This window comes from Haliaeetus leucocephalus, unplaced genomic scaffold (genome assembly GCF_000737465.1).
Source record: "Haliaeetus leucocephalus isolate CR32 unplaced genomic scaffold, Haliaeetus_leucocephalus-4.0 Scaffold61, whole genome shotgun sequence".
Classification (NCBI taxonomy): Eukaryota; Metazoa; Chordata; class Aves; order Accipitriformes; family Accipitridae; genus Haliaeetus; species Haliaeetus leucocephalus.
Window position 1 is genome coordinate 1,749,920 of NW_010972497.1, and position 15,265 is coordinate 1,765,184.

The window sequence follows — 15,265 nt, forward strand, 5'->3', positions numbered from 1 at the left end:
TTTTCTGTGTAACGTTATATTTTTAAGAACTGTGCCTGCCTGAGGAGACAGTAGTTGTTTTGTTCTCTGAATTGCTGTAGCCTCAGGGTGTCAAAGTCATTTAGTGCAGAGGGTTGAATTCCATGTTAAATTATGGTTCGTGGGTCACAGTATAAATATACGAATTGCATACTTTGCAGCACAACAGTATCCCAGTAATGTCAGTGGAAGTTCACAGAGAGATTGGCATCATTCAGCTGAACAATTTACTCCCTTTTAAGATCACAGCTGTCGAGCTCCGTATTTCCCTCTTTCCGCCAACTCCTAATTCCAGTTCCTTGAGAGATGCACTTCGGCCTCTTCCCTGCTGCTTGATGAAAACAACCAGCAGTGATGCAGAAACCTGTTCAGGGAGATTCATCAGCCCGGGAGTGTTTCTGGCTGCCAGTGGTTGCGGGTACATATCTGCTATCAGCTATGCGGAGTCATGCTTGGAACCTTTTCTTTGTAACCAGCAAGTCTAAAAAATGGAAGCAGGAGTTTATATCCTGTGTCCCTGGATATGGCCTACAGGCTGTGTTTTCACCTCCTTAGTGCAGCGTGAACAGAAACAAACTCATTGCTCTTAGTAACTGGATGTTTTTCTTCCTCTAGCCCTAGATCTGTCTGAACCAAGGACACATACATGGAAAGAAAATACTTCTGCAAACACTAAAGTCTCTTTCCTTGTAGATTTGTGCCCCGTGATGGTCTCGCTTTGCTATATAAGAAGGTTCAGTCTTTGCCTACTCCCTTCTGACTGAAACTTTCCCAAGCCTCTCCCACGTGGACCCTCTGGTGTCTAATGGTGCGATGGATCATACTCAGCTTCAGCCTTTATCTCTCTGGTTGCCTATTTCCGTAAAATTATAACACAATTATTTTGAGTCCTTTCCCCCACTTTGTTTGAAGTCATTCAATGTATTTAACGGAAGACAGTTGGTTTGTTTGGAAGGGAAACAGGAATGAGAGCAGGAAGGAAGGAAACAAAAAGAAGGATGTAAAACTCTGTGACATGACTAGCTACTGTTCATAAGACATTCTAAATGCTAACATAAAGGTTGGGCTGCTGCTCCCCAGCACAGAGCATGAGCTGCCTTGCACATAAAAGAATGGCTGACTTTCCACATGGGCATGTGTGCTTGCATAAATTTCTGTATATTCATGTCCTTAAATCTCAGCTTCAGCCCTCTTGTCTTGTCTGCTCATCCCACCCCCTCCTCCCTTTCCTCATGTGGGATGCGGATGTTGTGAGAAGATGTTGAGATTGGAACATCGATTTTTCTCTTCTCCCTCACAAATGAGCAGGAGATTGCTTTTAAAGGTATTAAATGGACACAGGTGGGACTGTAAACTTAAGTGCCTCCACATGGAACATCTGCTGCATGTTCTCCAGTTCCTGTTATCTTTATAGCAGAACTTGATCTTTTAACCCCTTCACAACTGCCCCCCTCAGTATTTTTGCGAAGAAGATGTGCAATGGCTTTTCTTTGATGTTCGGAGAAGTCACAATGGATCTCTGTGATGTGACTGGCATATGGCGAAGTGCTTTGAGCTGTGGTGTGCTTAGCATTTGCACAGGTGGGTGGGGGAGGAAGACGAGTGTTGTCCAGGTGTTCCCAATCTTGCTACAGATAAGAGGATTCCAGACGTACCGCAATACATTGAATATCCCCATTCTCCCTCCTTCTTCCCTCCCTCCTACACTCCCCCTGCCCCAGGAAATGTCTGTCCTGGGGGAAGAGCATACTTGTGGGGATATTCCAAGCTAGATAATATAATTTTAGCCATTTGGGGTTTAAAAGAAATTATTCCTAAATGTTTGCTCTGCACCCAAAGCAAGTGGTTTTTCCTTTCACCTCCCAAATCAATCCCTTTTCTTCTTCCTGCTTCTTCCAAGCTTTCTTGCTTTCAAGTTTAGGTACAAAATAGAAACCTGGCCCATGTTAGTGTATATTTAACCTCTTCACTGCTGCCTCTCACCACTCCGCAGCAACAGAGCTGTGTGGTATTTTCCTTTGAAGTCCTAATGAAGTCACAGCAGATCCTTGTGCTGGAGCTGTAAGCTGGCTGCCAGGTGAAGCATTCACATATCTTTTCCAAGTGCTCAGCCTGAAAAGAAAAGGAAAAATTGGCTGAAGGCACACAAAACGTAGTTCCAAACTGATTTTTATGAAGAATGAGATTGAAAGCTGTAGACTCAGAATGAAGTTTAACACCAGTTGTTGAGTGTACCTACATGCTAAAACTGTTGATGCCATGTGCATGTGTTCATTCGCAGCTGGAATAGTGAAGAGAGACAACGTGACATAGAATATGGAAGAGCTGTATTGGTGGAAACCACAGTTTCTTTTAAACCTGGTAGTTGTATTGTGTGGTAGGCAACCCAACAAGACAACCTTGTGTAGACAAGGTCCAGCATCGATTCATGAGAGCAACAATAAGCAGACCTAATTCTCAGCTATCTGCATGTATGCTAAGAGCATGTAAAATATTACTGTTCTGATTAGCAATCTTACACACAGTTATGCAGTTTTTCATATTGAAGCAACTGGACAAGGAAGTGAACAATCAGGACCAAACAAATATTCCCAAGCAGAATGAGAAAGACCTCAATTGTCTTTGAAAACCCATGTCAGTGCCTCCCATTCGGCTCTTCATTTGCCAGGAATTAGGATCACGTGTTGCTCTGTTTCAGTACATCTGATATTGTGGTAAGCACCTGTCTTGTTCTTGTAGTTTTTAGGAATGGATTTGCTTTCTAGGATAGGGATTGGAAAAGTAATGCGCACACAGATCCTGAAAAATGTCTCTTGACCTGTATGTTCCTACTGTATGTGACCTGAACAAGAGTAGGTGAAGCTCTTCCATAAAGTGGTAGTGGTTTTGACATTTTACCCATGCAAATCCTAATTGGTCTGCCAGTTTCCCTCACAATCTGATGGTGACCTTTTCCAATAGGGTAGTTTAAAAAAAAGCTGTTGGGACAGGACCAGGGTCTGATATCAAAACAGTCCACTCCATCCTATCTTCTCACAGCTCCTGAACTGCTATTAGACCTTTTTAAGCACACTCTAAGCATCTTGACATACTTTGCATTGGTGCTTGGGATGTGCAGGAGCCTCCTGTAGTCTTTTCCTGCGTGCTCTCTTTGTTTTGGAGTCATACCACTTCTGTTCCAGGCTTCTTCCTCTTGTACTGTTTCCCTTCTTTCCTTTGTCTTTAAGCTTAGTAAAACACCATCTAACAAAACCCCATCCCAGTAGTTTAAGAAAGCGCCTCTTTGTCTTAGAGAAAAATGAACAAGCAAACAACCAAATATCCTTAAACCGAGAAGACTTATGCAAACTATCATGCCGCTCAGTATGTATTCCATTGCTTCTCTCCAGCCCATTGTCCGACTTGTTTACTTAGATCACAACTCTCTTTTGGATGATAAATCTCTTGCCATGCCTGTACTTACCAGCAAGGGCACGTCATGGCACTCTTCAGGTCCCCGCAGCACCCACTCCTGATGCTTCTTAGAGCAGTCCCAGCGTTCACCTGGAGCATGTGCCTGGGCTGAGGTCCACCGGGGAGCGAGGACCCAGCCAGAGCCCACTCCCAGGGTGGGGACTTGGAAGCACTCCTGGGCTCTGCAGCTCAGATGTCTCCTCTGCTACTCTCTCCGCCCAGAACAATGGCATTTTTCTTAATTGTTCTCACTTGGCCCCTTGGCAATCTTATCATTTAAAGAGATAATTCTCTAAGAACATATGCCTGGCTGTCATTTGCAGGATAAGCACTGTTCATGAACACTTTAGATTTTTAACAGCTATGTCTGTGCTTTTGATTTGGTACTAGAAAAAAAAAACCAACCATTACTTAAACAACAGTTATGTTCAAAAACAACTGCCACTTCTGGGGTAATAAATGGGATAGTGTTTCCAGAAGTGTATTTAAAACATAAAGAAATGACCATGGCTGTCATGAGAGACAGCATTCCGAGAGAGAGTTAATGCAGAATAATTTTGAGTAGTATCTTGTAATGAAACAAGTCTTAGTGGGAAGTAAAGAAGAACCTCCCTTACTGTAAACCCTGCAAGAGGTGGTGAAGCCTCCTGTTCTTTGTGGTAAATGCCTTAGGTCAAAAAAGGCTTAGTATGTACAGGGAGGTATAATTTCTGTCATCCTCCTCCCCTGAATCCTGGCCCTTTTGGCTCTAACAAAAATTCTAAGCCAACCCATACTTTTTGGATTACTTTAAACCCCATTGCAGCGCTTTTCTTAAAGCACTTTATTTTGAATAGGAATAGCTCCATGAAAGGACTCTGATATGGGCTGAAACTAAATCAGTTTCAAGGAAATGCAGCTGGAAGCACACTAATCTAAAAGCTTCCCAGGCAAAACAGCACAGGCATCTATTCTGCGGGGTGTCCCCGCCCCTAGCTAAAGTGCACCAGGGCTTTCCAAGATCCCTTAACCCTTGCGCTGCAGCATTGTTTCACCAGCAATATTCGGGGCGGGGGGGAAGGAAAGCACATTTTCTTTCAACGCGACCTCTGTAGCGCATGCAGTTTTCATCTAGTCAGCTGGGTAGAGGATGGAGGGTTTGGTTTCAGCTTTCCCAGAACTGACGTGTTGAATTGTAATACCGGTTCAATCCCTGGGATGCAAGTTAGGGCTGTTTCTGTCGTAGGCCTTTCCTCTGAATCCCAGCAGAGATGACACAGTTCACGTTATGTTTCCTAACACCTCGCGTTCCCACCTGCTCCACATGTGGGGTGCTTCTTCGTGTGAGTATGCAGCCGAAGCTCAGGTGTGTCAGGTCAAGCTGTGACTGAATTTTTAAGAAGTATTTCATCTGTTTACTGAAGGATTAGAAAAGCTGTAACTGACACAGTGTAAGTTTTAGTTGAGAGCAAAGCCGACTAATGCTGTGGGCATTGGGAGAGGGGGAAATGCCAGTAAGTCTACAGAGTAGTTTATCCTTCCGTTTACATAGAAACTCTTTTTTTAAATGAAGGAGGCAAGGAAGGTGATCTGTGTAGATGAATCTGGGCCTAACCAGGGTGTGAAGTGGCAGGGATTTGTTTTGGTTTTCCCATATTTTTATCGCATCTGATTTGTATACCCCAATTTTTCACTCTGTCTATTTACCACCTTCAAACCAGTTACAACCTAGACAGCTATTAAGTCTACTGCTCTCCATGGACTGTTTCAGGATCCAAGCTATTGACATGTCTGTGCAGAAGATAGATCAGAGTTTCTTTTTGGTTTCTTGAATGTAAGCCTTTAAGATTGCAGGAGGGTTTAGTTGCCACAGCTAAGGCACTTCTCTCATCCCATGTCCTTTCCAAGCATCCAAATTTTTTGTCCCTGGAGCAATGATCACTTAATGGGACAGATTAGCCTCCACTGCTTCAGTTCATAGCCTGGTATACTAACATCAACCTGTGCCCCCAAAGAGTTACTGCGTCCCCCATTAAGCAGTATCTGCCAAGAGCAGCAGCCTTGGGCACGGGGGTGTGACAGGCAGACAGGGATGCTCAGCGACTCAGCTGCCCCAGCAAAATCCACCTGCAGCAACGAGAGCGAGCCTTCGGACACCACCGTGGTCCTGGCAGCTAAGACAGTGCTGACAAAGTGTCTTTTAACTGCAGCCCCTTGAAAGTGCACCGCTTTTGCCCCTGGAAGTCACAGTTTACACTAATGAGCTCACTAAAGTCAATCATTGGTATCATTCAAAACTATTTTAAAAGGCACTAAAGTCTGTTCTGCCCTAGAGACAGCAGAAGTAGAGAAAACAATAGCTGACCAGGTGATCTCATGCTGTGTCAGGTGATGCACTTACTTACATTTACTTCCAGAAGTGTTTGTATATTATTTGACTTTTAGCTAACAGAGATAAGCCCACGTTCAGGACTGAACATCTAGGTGCTAATGGACTTTTCCACACAATGTTATAATTAATAGCTACGCCAAAGATGGCAGCGATGGGGACAAGGTTGACTTCAAAAACTATGACAGTTACATAATCTGTTTTGAATCTGCTTTTATACTTACATATTATCACTTACATGTTGTCTACATAGATACCTATCCATATTTATAAATATAGAAAAAGATTCACTGATATAAGATGTATATACATGAATAGCAGCATACTACAGTCTCAAATACTACCAGCATGTCTGGTTTTCTGTACTATTTTCTATATTATAATGCTTTTTAAGATTTCATTGCATTCTGAAATAAGTCTATCGGTCTCTGTTATCCTTTGCAAATGTTTTTCACAAGTTTACACAGAAGCATGTGGAGTTTAAAAAAAGATGTTTGCATAATTAGTGTATTATGAGTGATGTAGTAAATAAGAGCCACGTTAGGCCTGAAAAACAAAAAGCAGAAAAATAAATTTCATTATTGCTACCCATCAGGACCTCTTGCTGTTTAGTCAGAGGCAGAAAATTAATTTATTCGATGTACGAATGGTTTTCCTGCATTCTTACAGTGAGGTCACACACTCAGAAATTGGAATCCAACCTCGAAATGACACTACAAGGTAGACTGCCGTCAGAAGAATAAATCCTGCCCTCCTTCCCCAAATAGCCTCGTGCTGCCATTGACAGTGATGCAGGTGGGGGGCCACGTCCCCTGAGAAGGAGCTGCTGGGGAGGGGTGGGAGCTTGTGGAGAGCGGGGAGCGTGGCTCACCCCTGCCGGCAGCACCCCATGGTTCGGTGGGTGCTCACCCGGAGGGGAAACCGCCTAGCCTCGCTCCCAGCCCAGCCGTGGGCATGTCGCAACTCCTTCTGCTTCAGTTCCACCTCTTTTTGCTTCGGTTCCCCTGTGTCTTCCTCACTCGCGTTTTTACATAGCTTTTGGAAGGAAAGTCTGTTCCTGTTTACCAAAGTTGCTATATTCGCCCTCTGCATTGCTTAGGTGCCGCGAAAAGGAGAAGCGGCATCCGAGTATCTCCGGCGAAGAAGCCGGCCTTTGAAACGTGTTTTGCTAAGCTCGCCTCAGCCCAGATGCTCCCTCAAGAGCGAGCGCTGCGGCTTTAAGGCTATCGTCCCAGATCCACATCACACCCATATATTTGTCCTCTCTGTCTCTTTGCACAGCCAGTGCCAAGCGGTGACATCTACTATAGTCTCTGGGACACGCTGGTCTCTGCGGTGGAGGAAAAAGGGGGCGAGGGCAGGGGGGCTGGCGGGGGGAGAGCACAAATCCCGCTGTGTTCCAGGAGGATGAGTCACTTCCTCGCACCAGCTCGGCGATGCTTTATTTATTGCCGCTCCGCTGATACGAAGCCCAGCTCCCTCGTCCCTCGGCGGCGTCCCCGGGCTCGGCCTCCCCGCCGGCTGCCCCATTAATCACGCGGGGCCGTTAGGGAGTGCACACAGAGCGGGAGTCCTGCCCGCCAGTGGCCTTTAGCTGTCTCCAGTTCAATGAAATTACCTTGTGTGAAGACTTGTTTTATGAGAGATTGGTTTATTTGTAACTAAACTACTTCCTCCGTTATTTGATAAGCTCAAATATTTGCTACTGATAGTCGGAGAGTGTCACATTTATTATCCCGTTTCAGGCATTGCTTAACTCCTTTGTATTAGGCTTCTTTAACCCCTTTGAGGACAGCAGAAAAAAGGCTGGAAGAGTCTTATTCCTCTTACTCATGCTTTGAAAAGAATTGGGGTTTATCCTGTAAGGGATGTGTCTTGAGTAAATTACTTTACAGTAATTCTTTATACGTTTAATGCAACATTCAGCAGAGCTGACTCACACTGTTAGAAATCCAAAATAAAAGGAAAAGAAAAGTGAGCAATGCCTTTTTTTCCCTTCATATATTGTAACACTTCAAGGTTTAAACAAATGGTTGTATGTGAATGTGAAGCACCACGGTCTCAAGGATGGGGCACATATATCATCACTAAGTCCTATTTGCTGTCTTGTCCTTGGTGGCACTGTCACCTGTGACCCATTCGTGCCTCAGTTTGTGTTTTATTAACCGTGGTTGAAAAACAGACTTGCTTAGCTTTTTAAAGAATTCAGATGTGTTTAGAAAAATAAAAAACCCTACAGCTTTAAGACGTAGGTAATACTTTTATAATAACCTACTTCCATACACTCAAATTTTCCCCAGGCTTTTGTGTGTGTGTGTGTGTGTGTGTGTGTGTGTGTAGGTCAAGGGGTTAATATTAACTATTTGCTTCTGAAGAGTCCAGCAGTAAATCACAGTCCAAATACAAAAAGGTACTTGTATATGTTAGGAAGAACAAAAGTGCTTGACTGTATCAGAGCAATCTTTAGGAATGCCATCTACCTACTCTGGCTCCACAGTACTTCTTACAAAACCTTCCTGGGCACTTGATGTTCCAGCAGCGTACATGCTGTAAGCAGTGCTGCCTTGCCTAACCTGAGCATTTCAGCTCCTATTTGCCAGCACCACAGGTTTCTACATCATTATCCCCCCGAAGGTATGCTCAAATGAGGACAGGGCAGGGAAGTGAAGAAAGAACCACTCTTTGTCTAATAAAGAGGAATAGGAGCTTGGGGTCTGGGGCTGTGAGATGGAGAGGGTCTCCAATCCCGTTTGGTGCTTTCATAGCATCCCACGTTCAAGACCTTGACATACCTGAGGCCAGAGGGAAAAGCTGTAAGAGAAAGCCCGTGCCTGCCACACCTGGGGAGTGTGGTCATATTTCTCTAATGAAACTTAGAGAATGGTCATCATTCATTATTAGAGAACGGTCATTATTCTGTAATGGGGATGGTGTCACTCCAGGACTGCTCATGGGTTTTGCGCAGAGAGTCTTCAAGGCATTTTGTGTTGGAGCCAGCAGGCTTTGGGGAAGGGCTTTGGGCTGGGGAATGAGCGTTGTGCCCAGAGCTCGCGGTGTGTTTGTGCGCAGGAACAGCTTGCTGTATTTGTGCTTGTCAGGGGCTGCACTGAGCCAGGCCTGCCGCTCGCAATACAGTACACTAAATCCTATCTGAAATTAATGGGACTGCTCTTATTAAAAAAAAAAAAAAGGGAAAGGCCTGATCTACTGAGAACAGGGTGAGACTGGTCGGAAATCTCCCTCATGTGGAGGAAATAGGAGTTTTGTGAAAAATATAGCTAAAGCAGACTTGGATAAAAATAGACTAGTTTCCCATGACAAGTATTGTTTACCTGAATATGACTATCTTCTACCTGAATTTCATTTTCTGAAATCCTTCTGGAGTACAGACATGAGTAAGTTTACAAGAAATTTTTTTAGACATGTGAATATTCAAGTGGAGCTTTTGATCTTGCTGAAACATTGTAGTCCCTCAAAGTTCAGGGAAATTAGTTTTGTTTCTCCCTGAATTAAAAATGATTGAGGGGAAAGACACATTCGCTGTGTTAGGTAGGAAGGAAGTCATGGCTCATTCTTTCTCTGACAGGCGTACGGATATGTACAATCACTCGCATGCTTACAATCGGATATAGCAAGCTCACTGCACATGGCTAGGTGTCTGGTGTGAAGGGAAGTATTAAGCCTATCTGAAAGGATAAGGATACTAGTGCTGACTTAGGACTGTGGCCTTCCAGAGCCTCCCCAGGAGAGATCAGGCCTTTTGCAGGTGGCTAAGTTGATTTCTAACCAAGAGCCTGCTGGTGAGAGTCCAAATTGGCTGTTTCAGCTGAGGTCTGCCCTGCAAGACAGGGACTGAGAACTGAGCCTGGGGAGACCAAAGGTTCATTAAGTGTGTGTTTGTCTTGGACTTTGACATGAAGATGCTGCTACGCCAGATGCAGCTGAACTCTTAAGGCTGTAGACTTCTTCGGAGATATAGGAGGAGCAAAGCTTCGGCTGCAATTCCTGTACCACAACAGGAGCTGACAAAGACAGCATTCTCCTTTGACATATGCGTTTAAAAAAAATGCACTGCAAAATCACAGTAAGTTGGATTTTTACAAGAATATATTTTTTAGCTAATTGCAATTTTAAAAGCAGATGTGTATTCTAGATTTTACCATGTGTTCACTAGAACACAGTTAAGCCCAGATAATTGGAGAATTTGTTTTTGATATGTTTCAAGGCACAAATATATAGCACTTAATGTAGTGTGGAGACACTAGCATCCTATCAGCAATTACAAACTACAATAATTTCCAAAACTTACATGCAAATCAAAGTGCCTTTTGTATTTTGCTATTGATCTGAGAAATATTGTTCTTCTCTTAAAACACCTAGATTCCTCAGGCAGCACCTGCTTTCTGTACAGATGTTTAATTCAGTCAGAACAGCAGCTTGGGAGTGAAAGAATTAGGTTCTCTTAAAGAAATTAATCTTTCTTTGATTGCAGCAAAAAACTCCACTAAGTATCTGATTTTTTCATAGGTGTGAACTATATCTATTGTTGCAATGATTAAAATAATTCTCTGCCTGCTTCTTCCAGACAGCTTCTATATTTGGAATTTATTGAATGGGAACTGACTTATACCTTCAAAATATGAAAAGATACTTTGTTGGGCAGAAAAAAATACATGTCCAGGCCTGTGTCCATATGCCTAAATTAATTCTTTTCCAAAAAACAGAGTGGATAAGTCCCAGTTACCTATTCGGCACAGCCCTAAGTATGTGCTGTTTGTACTTGTCCCTATGTCTTTGAATTTTTTTCTCTCAACCCATGACTACTACTGAAAAGTTATTCATTACCTTACTCCTCTGATAATTAGAAATCTTCTGTTTTCTCTCCTTGCCCAGAAATAGTGTATACTAATTTTTGCTTGTGCCATCATTATCTGTTAGTTTAAAAAAAACACTTCTCCATCTATGGTGTTTATCTGCTTGCCTGTTTCTAAATAACGTCTGTATCTGCACAGGCTTAGGCTTTGTTTCAGTAATCTGAACAGAGCAATTTCTTCTAGCTGCATCTGATTCTTAGGGAGAAAAGTGTTCAACTAACCCTCTCTGTTCAGCAGACCTTGCAGGCACAAATACCTGTTTTCACTTTTTCCTCTTTGCTGACTTTCTTGGAACTATTATTTTACAATAAAAAACTATGATAGGCAGTGGTGTGGAGCCTTCTCTGCAAATGGTGGAGCCTAACAGCCTACAGCCGAGAAGACACAGCCTAACTTATTAGCCACTCCTGTTCAGCATCTGTGCAGAAGCAAGTACTTTGATTTCCCGCAGGAGACAACTGGCTGAACTCAAATATTTTGCTACCCCAGACTCAGGTGCCTTCAGCTCCTGTTGTTGCACAACTCCAGCTTTGAATTATGAACCAAACCAATATTTTATGCTGTTTTTCCTAGCACTCAGGTCTTTATCACAAGTTTTATCTCTTCCATGGAAGACAATGTCTGACAGGACTTTATTCCTCAGAGTTGTATTATATGTTCTGCTTCCTGTCACCCTGATAGGGTGACTGCTGGAGGGTTGTTCATTGTCCCTTAGCTCTGCCTAGATCTAAAACTCTTTCTGTTTTTAGGATGGAGTAGCGTACTTCAGCCTGCTTACACCAGCACCTGTCTTTCATGTTTGCAAAATTCAGTTCTGCTGTGCTTTCATATTATCAAAAGAGCTATGTTCGTCACTAAACCACACAGGTGATTACTATCATTAGCAACTGTTAAGTCTCCTACCATTTGAGGTTATCTAGGAAAAGAAGAGAGTTTAGAGTCCACAGAATGGCCATGTGTTGACATTTATTTCAGCTAAAAATATCTTAAATAGTATTGGGAGAAATTTTCAGCAATCTGACACTGCAAGTGTCCTGCCAGAAAAAGGAGTCACAATCTACAAGTCCTATGTGGCACCAAGTGCAATGGCAGCCCAAGATAAATATCATAAACCAAATGAAAGAAAAAGTATGATGAGCTCATGATCTCTGCCAGGAATCATGGAAGAAAAGACGATAAAGAATGGCGGGGGGAAAGAAGGTGTGATTTCACTTGGGAGCTGAAATAAATACTATCTAAATAGATGAACTCTAAATATAGTTTCACAAACAAAACATCTTTAAAGACTACTTGGATGCGCTTGTCTAAGAGAAAGTAGTGAAATGGAACCAATTGTGAGATCTAAATTTTATGCAAGGATGCAAGGGCAGAATACTGTAATGTCAATAGAAATCATATATATATTCAAGAACAACATTTTATCCATGATTCATCCATGGTTTATTTCAATGGTGGTGTTTTTTTTCTTGTGTATGAACTGTGGTGAAATGTGAAGACCTTAAACCTTATGTTGGGATTTATTACGTATATCACGAGACATTAGAACATGCTTTACCATCCACTCTCCATACTGGAAATCCTTCTTGTTCCTTTTAGCACTGCCTAGGGAAGACCTGTTTATATGTCTTAATATAGCATTTATTGCAGTGAACATCTTGGTACAGTGTCAATATAGTAATGAAATTGATTCTATCTTCATTATTTTAAAATTATGTATGGATACGCATTTTCTTGACCAGTATCTTGGTGCTGCAAATTGCACATGAATTAATCTGCCAGTAATTTAAGGGGAAAAAAATCACTAGCTCTGTTAGGACTGGCTGCTTCTTCCATTGGAGTCAATGGGAATATTGCCATTGACTTAAGTGGGAGTAGGATCAGGCCCTTAATGCTGTGTATTTACTTTATTTAGGCCAAAAGACACACAGACACAGAGAAGAGACTGTTCAATGGTTGCAGTTTTATTCAGTAAGCTCACTGCTTACTGGCAGTATGGCACCTCTAATGGAGCAAAATATTACAGCGTTAGGGATTGCTTTTGGCAGTATGCATATTATAGCATGAGTCAAAACAGTTACGGTTATGTTTTCAAAGATGTAATGAAATTTTAGCTGCTAGACTGAGAAGCCAGTTGGAAATGTTAGATTGAAAGCCTTCATGAGTCTTGTTGGGAAGTGGCTGATTCTTAATTATTATTATTTTTTTATTTGTTATGAATTAAACCTGTCTGGGTGACAGACAGGAAGGTACACCTTGAGATCTGGATTCATTTCCAGGGCTCTGCCCTGGACATCCTGTGTGACCTTGAGCCAATCATTTAATCTCTCTGTATTGCTGTGCTCTGTTTGTAAAACGTGGATAACAATTCTTCCTTTCTTCTGTCCCCAGCCCTGCCTGCTTAGCCTGTAAGCCCCTCAGGGAACAGACTGTCACTTACTGTGTGTGCCCTTCCTCCCAGATCAGGGCCTTGGCTTTGGCTATGACCTGAATGTTTAAAATAGCAAAATAATATTTACTGCTCCTTTCAAGGAAATACTTCTTTTTACATGCATACATTGAGCTTTAATACAGTTTAATTTAAGCTGATAATTTTTCCTTCGGGTGAGTCTGTTGACGTCTGTTTGACCGACTCACCTATCCACCATAAGAGTCTGCAGGGCTCCAAGCCTCTGACTTTCACAGCTCGTGCTTTCTGCTCTAGCCTCTCCTCTGTCTGGGTAGGGTTGCTGTCAACTTCAGTTACCCCCAGGTGACAATTGCTTTGCATATATAAATAAACTGAGTTTGTGCAATAGCCCTAACATATCTAGAACATTTGAGACCTGCTGTAAATGTGTGAAGTGAATTATACATGTCCAGGGAGACCAGTTTGTGCTGGACATTGAAGGGACGATATGTGAAGTTATCAACAGCAAGGGATCTCGCACTGCACTGGACCTGGTACTCAGGCACTGTTAATTTGTGGAGAAGTGTGAATCCAGTGTGTCCAGGATGTATTGAATTTCCTGTGTCTGCATAACTCGGCTGTGTTTGAGCAGTAAGCCAGAGGCTGGTAACTGGCAAGTTTATAAAAGTGTTTGACAGCTCTAAATCTGATCTCTGATGTACCTTCACACTTCACTTCATGTATGTATATGAAACACCTTAGTAAAATCAGTGAGCCATATTCATGCATAAAGTTTGGCTTGGAGATTGGGGTCAATAGGAGCTCGTGGGTGTGTTAGATTTGCTCTGAAAATGCTTCTTGGAGAAATTGTCTAAGGGTTTTTTAGGAAGGATGAGATGCCTTTTTGTCTGGATCCTTACCTAGGTTCCTGACGAGATGGGTGGTGAGCTAATTTGCCATGCCAGGAATGGGGCTGTTCTGGGTCTATGCTAAGGCATAGTTCTGCATGCCAAAGGAACGAGTATGCAAATTTAAAATGCTCTTGTTGAATGGCAATGTTTCCATGACTTGGGCAATTTAGTTTCACTTTAGCCTTTTGGGAACCAAATTTGGTTTTTTGGATATGGCCCTAAATGGTTTCCTCAAACACAGGTGTAGGGAAAAGAATTGGATCTAGTGTTACTGAAATAAAAATCCAGTTCCTACTAGAGCCTTTTGGGAATATTGAAGTCATACTTGGATATGCTTTGGTTCATAGAAGAATACGACAATCATTTTTATTACCCCCTCCATATCTCATGCTGTTACATCTGTTGGCAGAACAGGAAGGTCCCATTGTTTATTCGCAGGTCACTCAACTCGTGAATATAGAAAATAAGAATCTCTTTTTTAGGAGTCCATCTGCCTGTGAACCAGGCACCACAGTCCTTAGGTCAGATGCCAGCTGGGGATAATGGAGAGAGCTCATGCAGGTTCCAATTCAACCCAGGAGATTGGTACCAGAAAGAGAGGCAGCACAATATCCACGGGCTACAAGACAATGATTTCATTGATGTCTTTGAGCACTGTTCCTTCCATGATTACTGACTTGATCGGGTGCAAAAGCCAATTTGCTTAATGCATTTTATAGGAAGAACAGAACCAGCCTTTCTTGAAGGCGGGGGGGAATCAATTCCTCCTATCTTTGGTGGTTTTCTTATCTCTGCATGCATGCCAAGTGGGGACAGGATGAACACCATTGACTTCCATGTCACAGGTAACATTAAACAGAATGGAACCTGTGCTCAGAGATATTTCCATTTCCTGTAAATTATTTCAGAGGCCTGAGAACTGCTTTGATAGCACAAAGACTGCTCGTGTTCTTATAGTGCTACTGTGTGGTGAGGCCGTGGATATAGATACGTGCAGCAGAGCTCAGTAACGTATATACCAGATGCTTTATCAACATTTCCAGTATCCCCAGAACCATACTAAAGATAGGAATAAAAGAGTAATGATGGTGGTGTGTTTTTTTGGCTGAGAAAATAACAGTTCTTCAACCCCAGTAACATACCACTAAATCTTCATATGTTTCTGTTTCATCACGGAGGCCTGCTACTGTAAAATTCCAGAGCTTATAGGCTCAAAATGGATGTCTGGATGAGGCCGTTTTCACTTGAATAGGTC